Source organism: Eptesicus fuscus, chromosome 7, assembly GCF_027574615.1.
Source record: "Eptesicus fuscus isolate TK198812 chromosome 7, DD_ASM_mEF_20220401, whole genome shotgun sequence".
NCBI classification, from domain to species: domain Eukaryota; kingdom Metazoa; phylum Chordata; class Mammalia; order Chiroptera; family Vespertilionidae; genus Eptesicus; species Eptesicus fuscus.
In genome coordinates, this window is record NC_072479.1 from 8,306,186 (window position 1) to 8,315,135 (window position 8,950).

The following is an 8,950-nucleotide window of genomic DNA, read 5'->3' on the forward strand; positions in this document are numbered from 1 at the left end:
ACACTCAGCTCAAGTCTTTTCCTTTAAGGTTAGTAGGTCCCACTCACCCCAACGCTTATTCAGTACCATTTATAAAGAACCAGAGCTGGGAGTTAACCTCCACGGTGTTCCTTTCAGGGAGACCCCAGCCATTCAAGGCAAGGCAGGTATGTCTCCCTTAGCTGTGTGCTAGGAATATGATTCAGGTTTATGGAACAGAACTTTAGAAGTAACTTAGTTCAGAAGTAGGTGGAGTTGAAAGTATATCCTGGGACCACTTGGTTCCCAACACTGCTCTGGGAGCTTATGCTCTTAAAACCACTGCATGAGGCCCTGAGCCCACTAAAGACAGCCAACCACTAAAGATGCCCAAGGTACCTAAAGATTTCCCAAATTCAGAGATTTTCAGGTTCTCCCATGAACACCCTGAGCAGTGTTTCTGTTGACTTCTTATATTATATATGATTTTTTTCCTGTTGACTTTTTTCGTTTCTGTTTACTTCCTATATTGTATAATGCCAAAGTTCACAGTGAAGGGAGATCTACATAGTTCCTTCAGGCTCCTGTAGCCATGCCAGTACACTCCCTTTTCCCAGGGCTCTGGGTTGGGAGGAGAGAGAGGTCCAGACATGTGGTGGGGGAATAGAACCACAGAGCTACCCACAGCTGGAGCCAGTGCCGCTTCAGCCCAGCTCTGCCAAAGCTGTGATGGAAAGTAATTTCTGGCTCTTTTCTGGGTACCTCTTGTCTCACCAGCCTTGCCCAGACCAGGGGAGAGGTGAGATATCATTTTCTTACTATGGGGTTGCAATATTACTTCATTTACTCATTTCTTTGCGGCTTGCAGGAAGGAAGCCTCACATCCCCCAATGTCACTTCCCCTTTCCCAACCTCTCTGTCACTTCATTTAATCTGTCTCTTACCATGCCCCTGCAGCCTGGTGTCCTAGAACCTGCTCCTCTGTAGGAAGTTACTCTTTCCCAACACCACCACTAGTACCCCATTTCCCATCCCCCATCCCCAGAAGATGTCTCTGTTGGTGTCTTGGAAATTCCAGCACCTCAGGTTTCAGTCAAATCACATGGAGCCTCTCCTCTGCCCAACTTTTGCCAATTCAGGATTGGAGAATATGAAAAGCAGAAAGGAAGCTTTGTGGGCTCATATACCTTAGCCTGGTTGGGGGAAATTGGCCTTAGGCACATCAAGAACCAGGATGCTCCCTGCCTCCCACTCTGCGTCTCTGTGGATCTGCTTCTTCCTCTTCACCTGAACCTGGGCTCTGGGTGGGGCAAGAGCAGTGTGGTGGTAGGTGTTTCATTCCAGTTCGGACTCCCAAGCAGTGAGGCCTCCAGAGTTATCTAGAGAAGCATCCAGTCTAGCCTAACCTGAAGAAAACGTTCTTCCTCTAAACATGGCTTTGTTCCTGGGCCTTACATAATTGTAATTCTGGCATTTTGATCCTGGCTCACCTTACAAACTCAATGGCATGAGTTAGCAGCCATTACAAGTTGAATTGTGTCCCCCCAAAAGATATGCTCCAGTCCTAACCCCTGGGACCTCAGAATGTGATCTTATTTGCAGATGTAATTAGTTAATATGAGATCATCTTGGGGTAGGGTGGACCCTTATCCAGTAATACTAGTGTCCTGATAAAAAAAAGGAGAAGAAGCACATGAGGGAAAATGCCATGTCACAACGGAGCAGAGATTAGAGTGGAATATCTACAAGCCAAGGAACTCCAATGATTGCAAACAGCACCAGAAGCTAAGAGAAAGCCATGGAATACATCCTCTCTTAGAGCCTTTAGAGAACAAATGGCCCTGTAGATCCCTTGGCTTTAGACAGTGAGGCTCCAGAACTGTGAGAATAAGTTCTTTGGGTAAAGCCTCCAAGTTTATGGCCCTTTGTTATAGCAGCTGTAGGTAAATAATACAGCAGGCAATGTGGGTGATACCAGTTCAATGGATTCTTTACGATCCCCAAATCTCCACATTATAGAAGACGCTTGTGTCTCAATTCATCTCACCAAATGGGACAATGTTTGAGTTGGTGTGTGCCTGCTGTGCTCTTGCCTAGTCACTGTCACTCAATTCCATATCTTCCAGGAACAAGGAGGCGATACTACTACAGACCAAACAAATGACTCAGCAGCAAGCAGTGGAAATTTACAAGTACTACAGGCAAGAAATGGTCCAATGGCCATGCTGGCCCTATGAGCAATGTCTGCTCTGGGACACAGTAGAACAACCACCCTACAAGAGCCCTTCACTTAGTCACTAAGGGAACAAAGACCAGGTTCTGAATAGAAGTAGGCTGTGGTTGGCTTGATTAATTTAAGGTACTAATGAGGTAGGTATTCAAAAATTTGAACTTTGCAAACTGAGTTGATAATCTGAATTAAGAGATTGTTGATTTTTGTTGCAGATGGGGTAACCTGTGGAAGGGAAGTTGATTTGTTTGAAAAACTCCCCTCAACAAAAAGGATGGCAGCATAAGTAAACGTTGGTACTCTCCACCTCCACAACCACATCAAAATTACAACTAAAATACAGAACAACCATCATTCAGAACCGACTGAAATCTGGGTTAATGGGAGTCCTACAATTAGAGAAGTAAAGAAGAAAGCACATTGAGAATGGTAGGAGGGGCGGAGATGTGGAATGGGCTGGACCAACACCCATGTGTGGTATGTTTTTAGTTAGGAGGGATATCTCCAAGGCCTTCCATAGAAGCATCTAGTCTAGCCTAACCCTGAGCCCAGGTTCCAGAGCTTGGAAGAGAAGTTCCTCTAACTTCAGGCTATAAAAACCAGCAGGGTCTGTGGCTAAGTAACACAGAGGCTGTGGGAGTCCCAGGTTTTCCTCTTAAAGGCCCATGTATTACACAGTACTACTTCCTCTGAATCCCAGTGCCCAGCAGCAGCTTGGGAGAATCCAGGAACATACAGGGAGGAACTGCACTGTTTGGCATCAGGGTTCCTACTTTCTCCCAGACAGTGGTGCTCACAGGGGTCATTGTTCCTGTGCTGGGATCTCCACAATTCCAGAGTTAACTGGCAGTCATATCTGCATTTCCATCAGCGTGGCCAACACTGTTCACTCCACCAAGATGATTCCCTGAGACCCCATCCAATTTCCAGTCCCACCCAAGCTGTTTGCAAATGCTTTTCCATATGAATGGCCCGTCTTGGCTCAGACTTCAGACGTACCTAAAGTCTCTTAAAACAAGCAGCAGCTGGCATCAGTGTGCCCCATACCTATCAATAGAGGCCCAAGAGCCCTAGCTGGTTTGTCTCCGTGGTTAGTGCATCCACCTGCGGGCTTAAAGGTCCCGGGTTCCAAGGCACATGCCCGGTTGTGGGCTTGATCCCCAATAGGGGCTGTGCAGGAGGTAGCCAGTCAATGATTCTCATCATTCATGTTTCTATCTCTCCTTCTGTCTCTCTTCCTCTCTAAAATCAATAAAAAAAAAAGGGGGGGGGGTTCTGTGGGCCACAGGAGGTACTGAGGTGGCAGCTGTGGGAGGCGGCGGCGCGGGAGGCCGAGGAGCTCGAGCCCGGACCGATCTTGCGTCCGGGGCCGCCAGCCCTGATCCTGCAGCGCACGGGAGGTGAGACCGGCCGGATGGGCCGCTGAGCCGGAGGCGGGGACTGTGTGGAGCCCCCTGGAGCTAAAATCAGGATGTTCCGCTTCATGAGGGATGTGGAGCCTGAGGATCCCATGTTCCTGATGGACCCCTTTGCTATTCACCGTCAGCATATGAACCGAATGTTGTCAGGTGGCTTTGGATACAGCATTACAGATGGCAACATGCCCGGGACCAGGCCTGCCAGCCGCAGGATGCGGGCGGGGGCTGTCTCTCCCTTTGGGATGCTGGAATGTCGGGTGGCTTCATGGACATGTTTGGGATGATGAACGACATGATCGGAAACATGGAACACATGACTGCTGGCAGCAACTGCCAGACCTCCTCATCCTCCACAGTCATCTCCTACTCCAACACGGGTGACGGTGCCCCCAAGGTCTACCGGAGACGTCACCAGGCGGGGTCCGGGAGACTCGGAGGACTGTGCGGGACTCGGACAGTGGACTAGAGCAGATGTCCCTTGGTCATCACATCCGAGATCGGACTCGCATCCTCCAGCGCTCCCGAAACCACCGCACAGGGACCAGGAAGAGCGGCAGGACTACATCAACCTGGATGAAAGTGAGGCCGCAGCATTCGATGATGAATGGCGGAGAGAGACCTCCCGATTCCGGCAGCAGCGCCTTCTGGAATTTCGAAGGCATGAGGCTTCAAGGGGTGGAGGCCGAAGGACCGAGGGGCCTCCCCGCCTGGCCATACAGGCACCTGAGGACTCCCCTGCCGACAGTCCCGCTGCTATGACTGGTGAGGGCCCTGGGCCCTCAGTCTCTCTTGTACAGGCTGAGAGGCTGACAAATCATCCCCCGATATAACTTTTTCCTCTCCAACTCCCACTCCCACTTTAATATTAAATTAACAGGCAAGCTGGCCCCCCACTCTCCCTGGAGTCTCAGGGAGAACCTTTCACTGTCCCCTTTATCTACATTTTCCTTCTTTAATTCCCTTCCCACAGTGACTCCACATCTCCTGTATCCACTAACTTGATTTTTCATTTTGCTGCTCCATCTTTGAACCTCCTCACCTTCCCCATCCTACCCCTGCCATACATTGAAGGCTTTTGTGGGGAGCTCTGGGTTTAGGGGCCTCCTCCCTCCCTCAGCTACCTTGGATCTTTGCCCACTTCCTTCTCAGATCCCCTGCTGCAGGGGTCATAGCCCTCATTCAGGGCTGTGTGTGGAGAGAGAGGACTGGTTCTCAACCCCTTCTCCCTTCCCACCTCCTACACATCACAAAAATCTTCCCTGTGTCTTCTACCTTTATTTTTTGTTTGTGCAACTTGTAACTAGGTGTTTAAGGAATAAAGGAGAAGGGAGGGGGGAATAATAAAATAAAAATAATAAAATCAATAAGAATATATTTTAAAATAATAATAATAAGAGGCCCAAGACCCCGCACTAGCATCAGCCTGCCTTGTTTCACAGCTTGGCCTCACCTGGGCACTTCCAAGCCCAATACAAATAGCAGCCACCTACAGATCTCTTGGTAGCTCCTGCTGGGTGGCCCCAGGCAGTGGCTAACTTTGCACCTCCCTGGAGGCCCCAGAGCCAGTGTGCCCGGTGGACAGCTTCAGACATTACCAGATTATATCTCTACACATTCACAAGCAACACACTCAAGGGGCAGACTCAGTGAGCACCAAAGCCCCACTGAAGCAAGTCCTGCACAGGGGTGTCTCCTGCACAGCAGCTCTTCCATTGTAGACACAGCTGGTCCTCATAGCCAATTGGCTGAAAGTCAACTCCTCCCAGTGATGCCAACAACCATCAAAGCTCAACTACAACAATCTCTGCACTCGGCCCACACAAGGGTACACTTACAGTGCCCCGCTCGGGTGACTAGGGAGCCTGAGCCATTGGGCCCTACAGGACACCTAATACACAAGGCCACTCTACCAACTCCAGGAGACATAGCAGCTCTACCTAATAAATAGAAACAAACGCAGGGAAGCAGCCAAAATATGGAGACAAAGAAACATGTTACAAATTAAAGAAATGGAGTCCGGCTGGTGTGACTCAGTGGTTGAGCATTGACCTATGAACCAGGAGGTCACAGTTTGACTCCAGGTCAGGGCACATGCCGGGGTTGCAGGTTCAAACACCAGTGTGGGGCATGCAAGAGGCAGCCGGTCAACGATTCACTGTCATCATTTCTCTCTTTCTCTCTCTCTCTCTCTCTCTCTCTCTCTCTCTCTCTCTCTCCCCCTTCCTCTCTGAAATCAATAAAAATATGTTTAAAAGAAAAGAAATGGAAGCAAGCAAACTAATGGATACCCAGTTTAAAACAATGGTTATAAGGTTGCTCAAGGATCTTAAGGAGAGCTCCAAGAACTCCTAGTGAGACTCTCAAGGATCTTGGTGAGAATTTCAAAGACATAAAAAAGGACCAGTCATGAATTAAGCATACACTAACTGAATAAAGAAGAATTTACAGGGATTCAATAGTAGAGTAGAGGATTCTGAGAATCAAATAAACAATTTGGAATATGAGGAAGCAAAAAAAAACACAAAACACCGAATCAAAAGAGCAAAAAGAAAAAAGATCCCATAAATATGAAGAGTGTAAGAAGCCTCTGGGACAACTTCAAGTGTACCAACAGTCACATTACGGGGTGCCAGAAGGAAAAGAGAGAGCAAGATATTGAAAATCTATTTGAAGAAATACAGAAAACTTCTCCTACCTGGTGAAGATATAGACTTACAAGTACAAGAATCCCAAACAAGAGAAACACAAAGAGGACCACACCAACACACATCATAATTAAAATGACAAGGGTTAAAGAAAAAGAGACTCTTAAAAGCAGCAAGAGAAAAACAGTTACCTACAAGGGAGCACCCATACAACTGTCAGCTGATTTCTCAACAGAAATTTTGCAGGCCAAAAGGGAGTGGCAAGAAATATTCAAATTGATGAAAAGTAAGGACCTATAACCAAGATTACTCTACCCAGCAAAGCTCTCATTTAGAATTGAGGGTCAGGTAAAGAGCTTCACAGACAAGAAAAAGGTAGACAAGAAAAAGCTAAAGGAATATCTTGAAGTTCTCCTTAAGATCCTTGAGAACCCTTATAACCATTGTTTTGAACTCTGTATCCAGTAGTTTGCTTGTTTCCATTTAATTTACTTCTCTTTCTGGAGATTTCTTCTGTTCTTTAATTGGTAACATGTTTCTTTGTCTCCGTATTTTGGCTGCTTCCCTGTGTTTGTTTCCATTTATTAGATAGAGCTGCTATGTCTCCTGGAATTGGTAGAGTGGCCTTGTGTATTAAGTGTCCTGTAGGGCCCAATGGCTCAGGCTCCCTAGTCACCCGAGCGGGGCACTGTAATTGTACCCTTGTGTGGGCTGAGTGCAGAGATTGTTGTAGTTGAGCTTTGATGGTTGTTGGAATCACTGGGAGGAGTTGACTTTCAGCCAATTGAGGACCAGCTGTGTCTACAATGGAAGAGCTGCTGTGCAGGAGACACCCCTGTGCAGTACTTGCTTCAGTGGGGCTTTGGTGCTCACTGAGTCTGCCCCTTGAGTGTGTTGCTTGTGAATGTGTAGAGATATAATCTGGCAATGTCTGAAGCTGTCCACCAGGCACACTGGCTCTGGGGCCTCCAGGGAGGTGCAAAGTTAGCTACTGCCTGGGGCCACCCAGCAGGAGCTACCAAGAGATCTGTAGGTGGCTGCTATTTGTATTGGGCTTGGAAGTGCCCAGGTGAGGCCAAGCTGTGAAACAAGGCAGGCTGATGCTAGTGCGGGGTCTTGGGCCTCTTATTATTATTATTTTAAAATATGTTCTTATTGATTTTAGAGAGGGAGAGATAGAAACATGAATGATGAGAGAGAATCATTGACTAGCTACCTCCTGCACAGCCTCTACTGGGTATCAAGCCCACAACTGGGCATGTGCTTTTGACTGGAATCAAACCCTGGACCTTTAAGTCCACAGGAGGATGCGCTAACCATGGAGACAAACCAGCTAAGGCTCTTGGGCCTCTTATTGATAGGTATGGGGCACACTGATGCCAGCTGCTGCTTGTTTTAAGAGACTTTAGGTAAGTCTGAAGCCTGAGCCAGAACAGGCCATTTATATGGAAAAGGAGCTGCAAACAGCTTGGGTGTGTATCCAAATTGGATGGCCTCAGGGAGTCATCATGGTGGAGTGAACACTGAGCCACCCTTATGGAAACTCAGATATGGCTGCCAGTCCGCTCTGCCAAGGGAGGAGGTCCCAGCACAGAAACAATGACTCTTACAAGCACCTCTGTCTGAGAGAAAGCCACTCCTGAGTTCTTACCCTGACACCAGACAGCCCAGTTCTTTCTCCTATGAACCAATGCTGCTGCTGCCCAGCATGGGAGCTCAGAGGTGCCAGCTCTTTAAGATGGATTGCCTGAGTCTCCAGCAGCCTTCATGTCACTCAGCCATAATCCCTGCTGGTTTTTACAGCCCAAAGTTACAGGGACTTCTATTCCCAGCTCTAGGGGACTGGTGTGGGTCTGGGACCCCTGCTTCTCACAGGAGGCCTCTGCAGTGGAGATATCCCCCCCCCCCCCCCCCCCCCCCCCCCCCCGATTAAAAACATGCCACTCATGGGTGTCAGACCAGCCTGGTCTACATCTCTGCCCCTCCTACCAGTCTCAGTGTGCTTTCTTCTGTATTTCTCTAGTTGTAGTACTTCCACTCAGCTAGCATTCAGGTGGTTCTGAATAATGGTTGTTCTGTATTTTAGTTGTAATTTTGATGTGGTTGTGGGAGCCAGCGAATCCTGGCATTTACCTACGCCACCATCTTGGTTCTCTTCACAAGTATGTCTTTAAATGCTTCATTTATAAGAGGCAAATATTAAAAACAGTCCAACTATTTATCAAGTAAATAGATAAGCAAATTTTAGGTTATGTATCCAACAGACTGCTACTCGGCCATAAAAATGAAAAAATAACTACTGATCCATTCAACAACATGAATGAATCTTATGAACATTATGTTGAACAAAAAAGTCATACATAAAAGAATACATTTTATATTATTGTATTTATACAAAGTTTTAGAAACAGGCAAAATTAACCTGTGGTGAGAGAAATCAGAACAGTGATTGCCTAGGACTGGTGGCGGGGGGCGGTCAGGACTGACAAGAAAAGGACATGAGATCATTTTCTAAGGTGGTAAAAATGTTTTCTATTTTGATAGGGTGGTTTTATATACATCTACAGCACATTTGTCAAAACTCTTTGAACTATACACTTAAAGTGTGTGGAATTTGCATCATGTAAACAGTACCTCTGAAAGCAAATACCCTGTTTGTATAGTTATGCCCCTGCAGTCAGGTTTCTGTTAATACAGCC

The 8,950-nt window shown here is 47.3% G+C and overlaps 1 pseudogene; it reads left to right on the forward strand.

The window, feature by feature from the left end:
* Positions 1–3,472: 3,472 nt before the first annotated feature.
* Positions 3,473–4,827, forward strand: LOC103302395 (myeloid leukemia factor 2-like; annotated as a pseudogene).
* The last annotated feature ends 4,123 nt before the right edge of the window (positions 4,828–8,950 follow it).